This window comes from Protopterus annectens, chromosome 4.part0, assembly GCF_019279795.1.
Source record: "Protopterus annectens isolate FY-2018-M chromosome 4.part0, PAN1.0, whole genome shotgun sequence".
NCBI lineage: Eukaryota > Metazoa > Chordata > Ceratodontiformes > Protopteridae > Protopterus > Protopterus annectens.
This window is the reverse complement of record NC_056733.1, coordinates 97,238,648-97,256,134: the sequence shown is the minus strand read 5'-3', so window position 1 is coordinate 97,256,134 and position 17,487 is coordinate 97,238,648. Positions and strand designations below refer to the sequence as shown.

Genomic DNA, 17,487 nt, shown 5'->3' with positions numbered 1-17,487 from the left:
CCCTTCCAGATGAAGTTCTCAGTCCAGAATGTAGTGTTCGTTTATACAAAGCATATTTAGCTTTTATTTAGCTAACCTGCATTATACTTCATCCATTTTATTTTTAGAGCCACTCTTGCATGTAGTATTTTAAGCATATGTCTGATCCAGACCTTTTACAATTCCTTTTAACAAAATAATTTTCATCAGAAGAGAATGTCACATGCCTGGAGCAGGTAGCAGACTAGGACTTATTTATGTATTGATAACCTGGATAGAGTACTGATCTACTTGGACCTTTTTCAGACTCAATGCAGGAACACTGCCTGATTAAGAGACTTGCCCCAAATCACACAGTAAGCAAATGGAGGCTGAAGGACTCAAACCATGGGTTGTGGGAAGCAGTTGTTAACAACATATGGTCTTAATCACTTGCACCAAGTGCCAGGATGGTGGAAGGTAAATGTCACATGAAAGCTGTGCTATGAGTAATTCAAACGTTAAACTGAATGAAAGCTGTCCCATTTGTCCAATGCATTTATCAGCGTGTAAGAGAAATTTATATTTTTCTCTGAAAACAAAAGTGGAAGGCCATTGTCCTAAGGCACATACAATAATAAATGACAATTATTTTTCTCTGAAAACTTAATTGCAAGGTCATTGTCCTAAGGTGTATACAATAATAGATGACAAACGGCTGAAATAATATCAGTGGGAGACTGCTACAATTCAAACAGGATATTCACCAATTTAATATGCAAAAAACTTTTTTCTGACGACCACCATTAGAAAATATGGACATCAATATATCACAACAAGGGACTAACACTGCATATAAATATAAAAATAGTTTTATTACAGCATTTACTGTGGATAGTTATTGTATATATGATGTTTTATGTAAAAAGTGGGAAATTTTTTTGAAGGATACTGAACTTATAGAGAAAGTAGGTGATAAACCCATTGTAGTATACAAAAAGGGAAACTCAATAAAATATTTTAGAAAGGAGACACAGTGATAAATGCATTGGCAAGGCTGGTACTAGGAAATGTGGCCATTGTTCCACCTGTCAATATGTTAATAGCAGTGAGTCATTTACCATTAATAATTAAACATATTATTTAAAGGACCGTTTTTCTTGTAATACTGCAGGTATAGTTTATTTTGCCCAATGTAATTCATGCACTGCATTTTATGTAGGTAAAAGTAAGAGATATTTTAAAATATGTGTGTATGAACATATTTTGGACATAAGGAATCAAAAAAAACACGAACGCTTTGTATAGACACGTAGAAACATACACACAACACACTTTTAATTTCATGGTTTTAGAACAGATTAGAATGGATGGACAGGAATGGGTTATAGAAGAACATTTAGAAAAAATGAATTAAAATGACAGTTGATTTTAAATGCCTGTAACGACCCTGGTTTAAATGAATTTTGCTTCATTAATTCATTGCTAAAATTGAAGTTCTATGGTATGTAATAGGCTAATATATATTATTCATGTTTTTAATTGTATAGGTGAATTTGGAACATGTGATGTTTCATTAAGGGGTATAAATGGGTGTGTTTTTAACTTTAAAAGTGGTTCTGATGAAGTTCTTATGAATGAAAGTGCTTAACCAATAAATTACTCTGTTTGAAAGTGGCTCATTGGTTTCTGTGGTTCTTACTTTTTCCTGAACCTTGTTAAACTAGGTGATCTGCATTTGGAAATAAAATTAGGTACCACTTCAATGCAAATTGTAAAGAATGCAGTTGTGTTGTTTTAGCTGTAGGAGATCAAGATGACACCATGCAGTGAATCCTTGAAACTGCCTTTAAAAGGAGGCAGAAGAATTGTCCTATTAAATGCAGTGCAGGTATGGTTGCTCAGAATAAATTTTAATAAAGAATACATTTTCAAGGGCAATCTATCTTAGAACCCCAATGAGGGAATTTCAATTTGAAGCCCACTAAAACAGGAGTACATGTCCTTATTATCCAATTACAGGAGTGTATGTTCTTATAAGTCAGTGCAAGAGCTGTACAAGCATGGAAAACTGTAAGCGACAAGGACCCTAGAATGCCATTATTTGCCTTTTGTTAAGGTTCATGCTTCTAGTCTTTGTTTTTTTTTTTTTTTACCATTTCGCAGTGCTTTTGGGAGACATTTATCCTGCCTTTCTGGTATCATCCAACCTTTCCCTTACTTGGTATATCCTGGCTTTAAAATTGTCCCTATATCAAACCATACCATTAGGTGGTCACAGCTTTCTGTCTACCAAATTCTGTATGTTTGATCCTCTCATCTTTATATCAAGTTATCAGATTTAAGATTTTTCCATGAATGGTTTCTAATGCAAAATATGACATTCTATGTAAGGTGATGAGTATGCCTGCCCATGAATGTTGCCACAATAATGCTGACACTGTAAGCAGTTCTTGTCTCATTATTTTACACTTTTCTTCTTTGAGAAGGAGGTCTCTATATAGCCATGTATAAACTGTAGTGTCATTTCCATCCTCCATGTTGACTCATAATGCTTCGTCCCCTCATTGTTTCCCTGTTACAACTGCTGCTATGGTACCTACTCTTGTACAGAAGGATGCCTCTCACCCTTCTCTTCCACTTTTACCCACTACTCTGTCAGAGGTTTGGAAATAGTGTGAGTCCCCAGACTACAAAAAAAAACTACACAATTCGCCACCAATAACAGTGAACTGTGAAAGTCAGTGTTACACATTAAATAATTATTTGCAAGGGAAAAGTTCTCCTGTACCCATCAATGTGGGGGACTGCACTAACCACACCCACACAGCCTACATATACTTTATATAGTCGCTGTACCTTGGATATAAAATAATTTTCCAAGATGCAGTAATTTCAGACAACGCATATTTTTCCCTCACTACACTTAAGTTGCAGAAGTTAAGCCCATCCATTTTGTAACAGTTGCACGCCCTTTAGTTCCCTCTTCTTCTTACCTTTTCTAAGAACCTGATTCCTCCTCTTGGCTAGTTTAAATGTCTGTTATTCGGTATGTAAGCCTTTCTCTTGTGATTCTAGTTCCCACCAGGTGAAGGCCATCACACCAAAACAGGTCTGCATCTCTCCAAGTAGTTTCTGTATCTCCCCTAAAGCCAAAGACTTGAGTTCTGAACAAATTATTCAACTGCCCCATTTCAAAGTCATTCCCAGAGGGCAACCTATGTACGTTTAACCACCTGGTGCAGGACACACTAATGACATTCATCTCACAGACATGCAACACTCCAGATAATACTACTCTGCATGGGGGGTATGTGACAACTTATTGAACAGAGATGAAATGAAAGCCATGCTGCTAAATGCAACATCTTGAAATGTTAAACTTTGAAATGTTGCACGGCTGAACTCAGAGTGATTACTATTAGCATACATGTAGTGTAAATATGTACTGCACCAGAACGTAGCCAGTCAACAACCAACCTGTTAGTGAAACTCAGATAAATGCTAACACAAATAGTGCAGGGAGCCAGGTCTAGCTCTCTACACATGTAGGAAAGTAGGTATTTTGATTTCAACATTTTAACATTTCAACATTGTACATTAAGTATTATAACTTTCAGTATATTGCTGTTTGGTAAGTTGACATGGACCCCTCTATATGCTGTCTGTCTAAGGACCCTGCCCATTTTTATTAGCTCCTCCTTCACATTCTCATCACTTGCCTAGCCAGGCCACCTGTCCTGAAATAACCTATAACATCCAGCTGTTTTCCTTGCTCATTTCCTGTGTAACTCTATGGATTCACTCCTTCTGCCTTCCGGATAAGGCATCGTGTAGGCATCTTCTCCACTGTATGCACTGCCTTCTAACTTTTCCTACTTAAAAAAAAAATCTCCCATGATAAATTGTTTTTCAGGATTGCATGCCACTGAGGTGAGTTGCATTTTGAAGGTTCTCACTAGTCTCCTTATTTTTCACTTCCGTAAATCCAAAAAGGAGTAAATATGTGCCAGTTCAGTGCCATCTGCTATTTAATAGACATTATTTTTAACATTTTTTTTCTTACTGTCAACAAACTGTCAACTAATGAGACCTCCTAAAAACTGACAAAAAGGAAAAGTATATTTTACAGTCATGGGACAAACATTTTTGAGATGCCTGCAAGTTAACTAATTGATGAAACAAAGACATAACTGCATAACTGTATGAAAAAAAAGACAGAAGTATGTCAGCTAAGCAGTCAACCATGTTAAGTGGACAGACAGAAATCTGGATTTGGTACCTCCTGGATTTGTAATCTCAGTGTTGTGGCACTTTCAATCCACTACATCCCTTACAGTTTATAGTCAAACATGAACAAGGTACCTATACATACAATAGCTCTGAAAGACCTTTGTGTCATCATCTACATTTTGCATATATGAAACAGTTAACTTGTACCTTGTTAGACAGCCTTTATGCCTCAGGCATGAAAGTTACTTGAACTTCCGTCTGGAATGAAGCCCATTTTTAGATAGGTATGTGCAGAGAAGCACCTATATTTTGCCTTGCCATTCTACCTCGTAATAGTTTTGCAGATATGAATCTCAAACAGCTTGTTGGTCGTTGTTTCTTTATTCTAGTTTTGGCTGTGGTATTTGATACAGCTGGATTTATAATACTTTTACTCGGACTTTTTGCCAATCTGACTTATTTTGACTTTTTCATCTATACTGGATCACTTTTAATCAGTCTTAGTCTAGTATTCTGGGTGTTCTGGTACACCTTCAATGTTAGCAACACCTTTACAATGTCTGAGCTGCACCCTTATCCTTAACAATTTAACAGGTGCATTTCAAAACAGCCACACATTTCAATGTTTTACTACCATTACCGCTTCCAGCAAAACAACACTCATGGAATAATAAACCCTAAGGATATGTTGCATTCCTCATGGTACCTATACTACTGTAAAAAAGAAGCAGGTGTGGAGATGAAGAAGAAAAATGTTGACAACATAAGGCAGAGATCTGTGCTGAAGATGCTACAAAGTTACTATCTGAAACAGTGTATTTATTAAAGAAGCTACTTTGTTGCCAGCTTTGCCAGGAGTAAGATGGACATACCATGGGTGCTGACTGCTCATAAATGAAACATAACTTAAAAGGCTCAGGTGAGATGTAATATATCTTACTGGTTTCATAGCTTCTGTAGATCTCAGACTAATTTCAAGAAAATATCAAAGCATTTTCAAATAAATACATTATAGTGCCCTTCAGTTGTTATGCTGCTGATGCTGAAGAGACCTGAAATGTTGAAATGTTGTAATATATCCGTGTTGGCTAAAACTGCCATACAAATGGTAATAGTTTATTTTAGCTACTTCTCAATATATCTGCAAATGACAAAACACTAAAATGTAATTGAACTTGTGAAATGCTTTCAGATGCTTTTACAATAAATTTAACAGTCATTGATGTGAAGTAAACTGCTAAATGCTTGTAAATCCATAAGAAATGAGAATATCAATTTAAGAACATATGGAAGACTTTATTAATGTCAGTCAATATACTTAATTTATGTAATGGATAATGATAAAGAATAAAGTGTAGATTTATTGTATTTTGAATGCAAGTTAGTGGAAAGGTAAGATAAAGATTATTTTTTTAGGAAAGCATCCTTAAGATAATCTAACTAAATGAACTTCCTGTATTATTTATGCATTATGGTAATGTTTCAGAGGGAAGAAAAGAGCTCTAGGATAAAACCATATATACATTCACAGGCTAGGTGATACAAACTGATCAAGCCGGTAGTTGGTAGCTTACAATGTATGCAAATCTGCACAGAAAGCAAAAGATACAGTGATGTCAAAACTCTGCAAAACAGGTAGTGTTGTAGTCAATATTGCTATACATAAGGAATATGTGTGGGAGTTACAAAATATGAACTATGCCTACTGTAATAAACAGGATTTATAATTAACATGAATCTTAAAAAAGGAAAAAGACTATGTGAAATAAATAGAATGATACTACGTTGCTGGTGACTAAATATGAAGTATGTTGTAAGAGAATATGAGTATGAATGTTATGGTTTTCCTCAACAAGAAGTTATGAAGGCATTGTTAATATTAATGATAGATATAGACATACACATACATGTACTCTGAAAGACTCTAGTAGTGAATGCAGATGAGTAAGACTATGAGCTACTGAAGAGCTGCTTTCTGTAGTTCTGGGTTTGATTCCCCTCACAATCCATTTGCCTACTATGTGAACTTAAGCCTTTTCACAGGCAGTGTTCCTGTGCTGAGTCTGAAATTATCTATGTGGATCATTGTGGATTTTGATATCTATACCTACATCTTTATATCAACATATCTGTATATCAATATCTATATCTATATTTATCTTTCTCTCTCTCTCTCTCTCTCTCTCTCTATATATATATATATATATATATATGTATGTGTATATGTTGAATTATTTAGAATGAAGATGCATCCCAAAATTCTATATACTAACTTTGAGATCACACAAAATTGGGGGACGGACATATCCCCCAACCTTCAGAATTGTGCCATCTCCCACACCTGCAGATCAACTATTTAATCAACCAAATGCAGCCGACCAAAACCTCATTTGACAAATACTAGTGCACCCATATATTTCTATATCTATCTGTCTATATATATATATATATATATATATATATATATATATATATATATGTGTGTGTGTGTGTGTGTGTGTGGGTCTACTACACATGATCGAAATTTCATATGACTGAAACTCATTTGACTTGAGACCAGAACATCAAAAGTTCAAAACACTCAAAACTCATTTGACTGAAACTCATAACACTGACACATTAAAGTAAAAGGTATATGCCCTTTTCCCCTCTGTAGTGCGATCCTGGAGTTAGTATATATAGTTGGGGGGGTGTGGGTGATGTAGCCCCGCCCCCCCACATAGTTTAGGTATATATTGTCTTCTGCAAAGAGTTATTCATTGCAGTTATAAGTCTCCATCTGTATGTTTTAAAATCTATAATGTATGTGGGGGGGTTATGCCCCCCACACACCCCAATGTGGGGTGCTGTGCCTCCCACACTCTCCTAACTATAAATACTAACTCCAGGATCACACTACAGTGGGCAAAAGGGCATATACCTTTTACTTTAATGTGTCAGTGTTATGAGTTTCAGTCAAATGAGTTTTTAGTGTTTTGAACTTTTGATGTTCTGGTCTCAGTCAAATGAATTTCAGTCATATGAAATTTCAATCATGTGTAGTAGACCCATAAAAAAATATATATATATATATACACACACACACACACACACACACACACACACACACACACACACACACACACACACACACATATATATATATTTATATATATATATATATATACACACACACACACACACACACACACACACACACACACACACACACACACACACACATAAATACTATACAAGTTATCGCTGCACGCATTTTATCTCATGGTGAAACAATGGGTTTTCCATCGCTGGTATAGTTTATCATAACAGTTGAAGTTCATCATATCAACCATTACATAATTCAAGGACTTTTGCCCTTCTTTGAGTTTGTGCAACCCTGGAGTTAATATATTTAATTTCTGAGGGTGTGTCAGAACCCCTCATGTGAAAAGTGTTTTTTGTTTTACTTTTCGTAATGGTAAATTTAACCTATTGGTTTACATTTGCAATTACTATTTTGCAATGCAATTTTACTGGTAATTAATGGTAATCCCCGGTGAGTTTGTTTGATGTTTTGTATTTCGATTAAACTCACCAGTGATTATTCAATATAAACTCTTGCATATGTATATCTATCTATATATGTGTGTGTGTGTGTGTGTGTGTGTGTGTGTGTGTGTGTGTGTGTGTGTGTGTGTGTGTGTGTGTATGTGTATGGATATATATACTGTGTGTGTGTGTGTGTGTGTGTGTGTGTGTGTGTGTGTGTGTGTGTGTGTGTGTGTGTGTGTGTGTGTGTGTGTGTGTGTGTGTGTGTGTGTGTGTGTGTGTGTGTGTGTGTGTGTGTGTGTGTGTGTGTGTGTGTGTGTATGTGTGTGTGTGTGTGTGTGTGTGTGTGTGTGTGTGTGTGTGTGTGTGTGTGTGTGTGTGTGTGTGTGTGTGTGTGTGTGTGTGTGTATATATATATATATATATATACACACACACACACACACACACACACACACACACACACACACACACACACACACACACACATATATATACTCACAAACAAAAGCAAACACGCACACAGTTTTTTTATTTTATCGATTTGTTAACTGGGTATGCTCACTAGACACAACTGTCCCTTTCCAGGCTGTTCTAGGAACATTCTCTTCATATAAAAAGACAGATTTTGCAAGGAGCACATATTTCTTTAATAGTTTCTAGTTTAGTAATCCCATGCCACCTACATAGCCCTATAGCTCAGAAAATAAAATAAATAAGAAATATGAAAGATAAAGTGCAGACAATAGAAATTTGCTCAAAGAACCATATGACAGAGAAATAAAACTGAAATGTTGACTTTTCCTTTTATCATGCTGTCATTCCATTTTCTTATGTTTGCTTTCCTTGTCCTGCTGACGTTTCACTTATTGTTTCTACATACTTTGCAGTGTGTAAAGGGCACGACATATGGGTGGGTGTGACTGTAACATATCTAGATATAATACATGATTATCTGTCAGTAAATTGAAGTCACAAAGAAACCAAAATGCAATCTCTAAAGGAGGGTAGAAAGCATTTAACTTATATGTCTGTTCAGTCTGTTCATGTGTATTGCCCTATCCCTTCAGAAACTAAATGAAATACGTCTTCACAAGAGGTTAAGCCAGTTAACCGAAACATACAAGTGCCAAATGAATGGTGCAATAGATACTCTGACTGGTTAAGTGACAAATCTTTCATAAAACTTTAATAACATGTTTTTCTTTCTGTTGTTTGTTTAACTTATGAAACTTTATGTCAGCAAAAGAAAAGCTTAATACAGTTGGAAATTTTCCATCAGTAATATCACATATTTTTTGTTACTTTGTGGCAACGGAAGAAAATTCTCAAGAAAAAGCAACTACATGAGTTGAGTTCATGACCTGCTAGGTTAAGCTAATCCTAATACTTGAAATGCACACCTGAAACCTGGACTTTTGCTATATGGCAGAGGACAACAATACAAGACATAGAAATAAGCTCTTAGGACTATACTATGGCAGCCACAGTGAAGTTTAGTTTTAAACCCCTCATGATATGCTGTTCTAATGCTGTTGTTGTTGTTTGTCTTTCAGCTTTTTTCCGGTAAGGGGTAGCCACAGTGGAACTCCAGTCCACTAATGATTGGCAGTAGATTTTTTTTACGAAACGCCGAGGTGCCAGCTCAACACCCAACCTTCAACGAAGGCACGCCCATTTACGCACGCATGTCTTTCTAATGCTACCCAACCATGGGGAGGACATGCAGACTCCACACAGAAAGCACTCCCAAGCCATGCCAAGAATCGAACGGGAGAACCTCTTGCTGTGAGGTAACAATGCTACCACCGTACCACCACGGCAGACCCTGGTATGCTGTTCTAATAAATATATATATATATATATATATATATATATATATATATATATATATATATATATATATATATATGCCTACTTCAGATCACTGAAATCCCATTTCACTGACTTTCATTTCACTGAGACCAAATCACCTACATTTCACAATACTGACAACTCATTTCACTGAATCTCATTTCACCAACAGCTTACAGTGCTAAATTTCAAAAGACTGAATGGGAAACCATAGACAAACACAATCACAACACTAATGACTACCTCTTTCCAGAACTTAAAAACTACTTACTTATCCTCTTAACAGAAACCAGACAATATAAAATCAAACTAAGTACACCCCCCAACTGTATATACTCCAGGATCGCACTACAATGGGGAAAAGGGTGTATACTTTTTACTTGCCTCACAGTACTCTACATGCTGCCACTACTGCTGGGAACACACAAAACTGGGAACACACAAAACATCCGCCATATTACTTTAGATACTTCCCATACAAATGTAAAGATACATACCCACATTTAAAAACACTACACCACCACTTTCTATATATTACTATCAGTATTCTGACACTCAGCACTGTAAGTTACAGAAATTCTTTTTATCACAAACAAGGTAAAGGCAAATAGAAACCCACAGCAGGTCTATACCTTACAATTCAGTGAAATGAGATTCAGACAAATTAATTTTCAGTATTTTGAAAATTAGGTGATTTGGTCTGAGTGAAATGAATTTCAGTGACATGGGATTTCAGTGATCTGAAGTCGACACCTATACTATATATATATATATATATATATATATATATATATATATATATATATATATATATATATATATTAAATACAGATATATACACACTCAGAATATACATATATGTATACATTCACACACAGACACACACACACACACACACACACACACACACACACACACACACACACACACACACACACGCACGCACATATTTCTCCATGACAGGAATGTGACTCACTTGTGAGTGCCTCACACAAATGCAGTCACAAATGAGCAAAACCTCTCAAATGTGAACAGCATTCAATAAATAAAAGCTAAAAAAAAAATTGAGGAAAAATGCATTTTTGCTGGATGTCAAACCTACCTGCACATCCCTACATCTTAAATATACCATCTCTGAGGCTGTACCATCATGGAAGAAGGGGTAATCATTGGTACACTGTGTGATGAAAGGAGATACTGTCAGCCCAGCTAGCTGAAATTTTGTAAATAATTATATGTCATGGGCCTCATAAAATCATCTAAGGCTAGCTTCGAAAGAAAAATTGCCAAGGACTCCAAAGATAACCACAAAGAGTTCTTTAGCTATGTCAAGAACCTAAGTGGAAATTCTCAGTGTAGAATGGCACAAAATACACTGAATCGACTGATATTGCCAACTGTCTGGCAGACAGATTTAGTGCAAATGTCACCCCCCTCTCACCCCATAAAGGGCCTATAACCATACCAGAAGAATGTAGAGCCCCAGCAATCACTGACACACAGGTTAAAACAGCCCTATCCAAAGCCAAAACTACAGCTCCAATGGGACTGGACGGTGTCCCAGGCTGTGTTTTACATGAACTCCAAAAGGAACTAACCCCCTCACCAAAACACACTGTTCAAACTCAGCCTCTCTACAGGCTATGAACCCATAAAGTGGCACACAGTTACACAAAGGTGAAGCCACAACGGACCCTGGGAACTATCGCCCTATAAGCCTGACTAGCCTGGTCTGCAAGGCTATGGAGTGCATCATCATGGAACTTATTAACAGAGACATTGGGAACCTCCAAACACTGGACCCTACCCAGTTTGGCTTTGTTAAGGGCAGATCATGCTTCCTAAACCTGGTGGACCTCTTTCAGACAGTTACCAAGGCTTTAGACAAGGGAAAAGAGATCCACACAGCCTACCTAGACCTCAAAAAAAAGGCTTTCGACATATTCCCCATTCTGGTATTATAGACAAGCTCACCAGCCTGAACATAAACCCCTATGTCATGAGATGGGTTGCCAATTGGCTCACGGATAGAACCCACACGATGAGAGTTGCAGGCTCTAGGTCTGACTCTAAACCAGTTACAAGTGGTGTCCCTCAGGGCTCAGTCCTGGGACCCCTCCTGTTCGGTAAATACTTCTCAGAGGTACAGGCAAGCACAGGAGGACTATGGCTGACCAAGTTTACAGACGACTGCAAACTGGGGGCCATAATTGTCTCTCTGGCTGATACTGACATCCTCCAGAAGGGTCTCACTGAGACGGATACCTAGTGTCAAAATCATGGCCTCAAGCTAAATGCCAAAAAGTGCATCGTCATCCCTTTTGGAAAAAACAAAGTACCCATGAACTACCACATATGTGATAGTCCCCTAAATACAGAAAATGTAATAAGGGATCTGGGGACCCAAGTAGATAGTAATCTCTCCTTTGTTAATCACATTGCCAAGGTGGTTAGAAAATCCTTCTATGTGACCCACCTAATCACAAAAAGGTTTGCATCTAGAACAAAAGAGGTTATTGTGCCCCTCTATTCATCACTCATCAGACCCATCATAGAGTACAACACCCTATTTGGGATGTACCTTACAAGACACCTGCAACAGCTGGAAAGACCACAGAAGTACCTCAACAAAAGGATTACTGATCTCAAACAGATGCCTTATGCAGCCCAACTGAAGAAACTCCAGCTGTACTCAGTTGCATACTGCTTACTTAGAGGTGATCTCTGCCTGACATACAAGGCTATGTCCAACCCAGAATTGATGGACATGCTCCACCTAAAAAAAAAAAAAACAAATCCCCAAGAGCCACATGCTCTAGGGATCTAAACCTCACCACAATGATAAATAGGACATGCTGGAGGGATAGATTCCTGTCCCAGAGACTCCCCATGCTTTGGAACAGGATTCCAATCTACATTAGGCAGAGCCCCTTACTAACACTCTTCAAGAGAAACCTTGACGAGTGGATGGGAAACAGAAAATTTACCACAGGGATCACTGCAGTGGCTCTGCTGGACAGAGGCACAGGGAACTAATGGCCCTGCTGGACAGAGGCACAGGGAACTAATCTAAGGGGGTGGCGAAAGCCAACACATTCTGGCTAGGCTTATAGATGCCCTCGGGCAGATAGCCTAGTACTTACCTATGAACCTATGAATATCGAAATGATTTATACAAGACATTTGTGTTACAAATGTATTAGAACTGTATGTCATGTCTGTATGTGCACCGTCTTCTCCTTGTCTGTGGCTTTGGCGACTGTTTCGAAGAAGTCAAGGGAGTTTAACAAGCATGATCTCCCTTTGACAAAATCAAACTGTGTGGAGTCAAGCATTTGGAGATTGTCAATGTCTTTGTGTATAAAGTCCATAATAATGAGTTCCATGGTCTTGCAAATCAGGCTAGTTAGGCTAATAGGCTATAACTGCCTGGGTCAGTGGACACTCCACCTTTGTGTAGAGGGATCACAGTGGCTGTCTGCCATTCAGCTGGGATGAAGCCTGTGCTCAGGCTTTGGCTGAATAGGGTGCTTAGTGGAGCTGACAACTCATGCCTGAGTTCATATAAGATACAGCCAGGGATGATGTCCGGTCCCATGGAGTATCCCAGTATTGGATATTTTACAGGTTCTCCATAATATATTCCTGCTTTTTCATGAGCTGTTTAGCTTCCTTTGTTAGCCAGGGAGCCAGGATTGATTTAATTATTTTGGTCCTTACAGGTACAGCCTCATTTACTATTTTAGAAATGTGTTAAACACTGCTACTGTTCCATCTAATATGATTGTGTTTATACTCCCCAGTTAATTCATTTTATGTTTGTTTATTTATTTATTTATGTTATATTTTATTTTTTTTTATTTATTTACTTATTTATTTATTTATATTTGTTTACCAGGGTAGTGCACTGATCTGAATCCACAATTTGCAGGCACAACCTGGGTGAATAGAATCACATAAGAAATGAAAATAATACATTTACAGATACAAGGATATGCTAAAAAAACAACATATAGAAATATTTGCAGATGTATTAATATGCTACTGCATTTCAATTGTAATGAAAGTTTCTTTGTTGAAGGTGGAGAGAATGTGAGCAAGGTTATAGCGATGTTGTTTTTGGTTATGAATGTGCACTCTTACTGCAAGAACAGGCAGGTAGTCGCTAAGTGTGTCAGGAATAGTTTTGGCATAATTTATTATATCTGATTTATATGTAAGAATCCAGTCTAAAATGGAATTCCTATCAGTGGATTTGTTGTATCTGGTTGTATCCGGTAGGAATACAGATGAGTTGGATAAAACCATATAGGTTTATGGAATTTGTAGTTTTTATTATCTATGGTTTGACAATCAATATTCATGTCTCCTAATATTATGGTTTCTTGAGAAATGTTGGTTGATGTCAAGCAGTGAAAATTTTCAGCAGTGTTTATGTTATTAGCAGTGGGTATGACACCTATTATGCACAGGTTCTTCTGGGTGTTGATTCTGAGGGAAGATATAAGTATGTTGGCATTACTGCCTGGGGGAGAGAGTTTTGTTGGTGTAGGGAGAGACTTACGTTAGTTTAGTAGATGATAGCTATCATGTCTCCATTTTTATGAATCCTGTCTAGCCTTAGAACATTGTATAAAGGTGGTAAGATTTTGTTATCCTTTGCATCTTGTGTGAGCCAGGATTCAGTAATGACTAGTATGTCTAGACTGTAATATGCTATCCAGGCATGTAATTCTGGCAATTTGTTATGAATACTTCTGAGGTTACTTAAACAGAGGCAAGGGCCAGAGGGTTGCTTCAGCTGTGGTTGTTAAGCAGAGCTATTTAGGAGTTTAGTGGAATTGCTGTGTTTAGAATAGCTGTTTGGGCCTGGATTAGAATGGATATCACCATTCTTCTTCTTCTTTCAGCTGCTTCCATTAGGGGTCGTCACAGTGGATCATCCGTTTCCATTTCTTCCTGTCCTCTGCATGTTGCTCTGTCACACCAACCACCTGCATGTCCTCTCTCACCACATCCATAAACCTTATCTTAGGCCTTCCTCTTTTCCTCTTACCTGGCAGCTTCATCCTTAGCATCTTTTTCCCAATATACTCTGCATCCCTCCTCAGCACATGTCCAGACCAATGTAATCTTGCCTCTCTGGCTTTGTCTCCACACCTTCCAACCTGGGCTGACCCTCTAATATACTTATTCCTAACCCTGTCCATCCTCGTCACACCCAGTGCAAATCTTAACATCTTCAACTCTGCCACGTCAAGCACTGACTCCTGCCTTGTTGTCAATGCCACGGTCTCCAACCCATATAACATAGCTGGTCTCACTACCCTCTTGTAGACCTTCCCTTTCACACTTACTGTTGCTTGTATCACCATAAGATTTAAAATACAGTAAAAGGAAAGTGCAAGTGTAGGGTTGCTTGTATGTCAACTTGGGTTGATGCCTAGTTTGTGCAGGGAAGAGTTGCAGTATAGGTATCTATTTTAAAAGGGGTGTTATTTGATGTGTTGTAAAAGGAGGGGCCTATAATGAGGCTTAGTGGGTGTTTATGGGGAGTGAGGCAGCATTGTTGCATCTACTGATATAGCTGTTAGGTACAGAATGTTGGTAGGATGTAAATTGGGCTACATATATGAGAAGAAGTTTAAATAATAGAGGGAACAGCATATCTGGGAGATATGTTATAAGTGAGTAGTAAGAGTGGAAGGTTAGAGTTAGCGTTTGTATGTAGATAAGTAATAGATTAACAACAGAAGGAGATGTGTGGTTAATCTGTTGCCTGAAGTGACAAATTAAGTAGGGGTAAAAGAACTATAAAATATTAGAAAGGGAAAGGGCAAGTGAAAAGACAGTATGGAAGACAAGAAGTGAGTAATGGATGTAAGATGAGACTGGATTGGTGTATTTAAGTGTCTTAATGTGGAGATGGTGTACTGAGCTTTGCAGGGAGTATGGAGTGATTGGATTGGTTGATGGAGAGTAGTGGGTGGAGAAATGGAGAGGATAAATGTAGCGTAGAAGGAGTGTGTAGGAATTAATGGAGTGAGTTTTCTCTTTCCCTAAGCAGCTGACAGCTATAAACAAAGGATCCCAGTCGTAAGGAGACACTACTAATGGAGCTGCTATGGTCTAAGACAAGGAAGCAATAATCAGTAGTAAGTAGTAACAGCAAACAAAGTTCTTTGTTTTGAGCTGGCAGCATTTTTGTAAATAATTTACCTAAAAATATAGCCCTGAGACAGCCATAACGATTGTGATCTTCACTGTTACATACATTAAAGAACCGTTTATTTGTGCTAAAACGTATACAAAAGATGCAAACAATAACACACTTTTGTTTTTAACTTAAACAGGAGAATGAGTGCACTGATTTGAAGGTGACTCAGGAGCAAATACTGGCTTACAGTGCTTTAACGGGTATATGGAGCAAAGGATAAATAAACTTAAGGAAGGGAGGCTAAGGGGGAGTTCCATGAAGGTGTGCCATGTGACTGAGGAGAGACAGAAGGAAACAAATAATGGGAGTAACAAGTCTAGATAAATGTGAAGGAAACATAAGAGAAATAAATAGTTGGGGAATAAGAGGAGACCCAAAGAAAAGTAAAGAGTACATCTCTATCTTTTAGGAAGCAGGGAGTAAAAGCTGTCCAGTAGAAAGTCTGTGGAGGAGACTGTGAGCTTATTAATTACAAACTAGGGTACTGAATTGCTTGTCTGTAGACTAATGACTGTGTGGGCTAAAACACACGCAGAAAGGACTGACAGCCCAATACTTACTTAAGGAACAAGGGCAGAGATAGTAGAAAGTTTCTGTCCATCTGTCCAAAATAAATGGTCAGTGGAATGAGTAGACTCAGACTGTCTTTTGAATGATCCTGCTGTGTGTATGTTTATAGAGTGTCTGAGCTTGGCAATGGAATGAAAATGTATTCCATCTGGGTGTACTGAACCTTCATATTATAATCAATGTTGCCTTGAATTCCATGTCCCCGATCTCTAAGTATCGTTCTTTCTGTTATAAATCCTTCTGACTGTTTTCCAACCAGTGAAGTCTAATTAACACACCTATAGTTCCTCCACCTCTCCTTTACTCCAGTTTTGGGAAGGATAATTACTTTCCCTTCTTTTAGGTCATGTACTAGACCCATCTCATATAGATTTGTTAGAGTGGTCGGATGTTTTGCTAGCAAATCAAAATATATAGGCAACCCCCATCAGGTTCCCCCTGCTTTTTCATCTTTAATAAATAAGAGTATATTCAGTACCTATTCTCATGTGGATGGACTGGCATACTCCTCTCCCCAAATCAAGAACATTTCTTATTTGTTTAGATTACTCCCCATTCGTTTTTGTGAAGACCAAGCAGAAATCATTTAATTGTTCTTTATCTCTTCTGACACATTGTCCTTATCTTCTCTTTTCATTTTTGCTCCTTGGCTAACTTTGTTATTTTACCTCAGTCTGAACCATTTTGATTGTCTTCCCAAAGTGCTTCTGCATGATCTAATAATGATTTCCCTATTTTTTTCCTCCTGTCTTTTCTTATACTTCCCAAATATTATTTATTTATTTATTTAGCTAGCTAGCTAGCTAGCTAGTGTCGTTTATTTGAGAACATTTTGGGGGGAGTACTTTAATTTCTTGATCAACATTCTACAAAGTCTGCATACAAATATTTAGCTAAATTTATTTTTAAGCATTTGTTTATATCAGATTTCAAAATATTACATGTAGCTACAAAGTACAGAATATATATCTGTGTAGAATGTGGTGAAACAACAAATAGATACCCAGACATTACTGACACTGACATATCTTAACTCATTATATCCAAGTGATGCCTCCAGGTGCATCCGCAGTTAACTCCTGCTGATGCCTCTAGATGTCAAATATTGCTTGTTCATATTTGCATCA

General features: G+C 37.6%; 1 long non-coding RNA gene across 2 annotated transcripts in view; it reads left to right on the top strand.

Moving 5' to 3' along the window:
• Nucleotides 1–4,789: 4,789 nt before the first annotated feature.
• LOC122799212 overlaps nucleotides 4,790–17,487 on the top strand; it is a 257,011-nt gene continuing 244,313 nt past the window's right edge. For both annotated transcript variants that reach the window (XR_006364440.1, XR_006364441.1), the window contains exon 1: nucleotides 4,790–5,110. This is a non-coding gene — a long non-coding RNA (uncharacterized LOC122799212). The remainder of the gene's footprint in view (nucleotides 5,111–17,487) is intronic.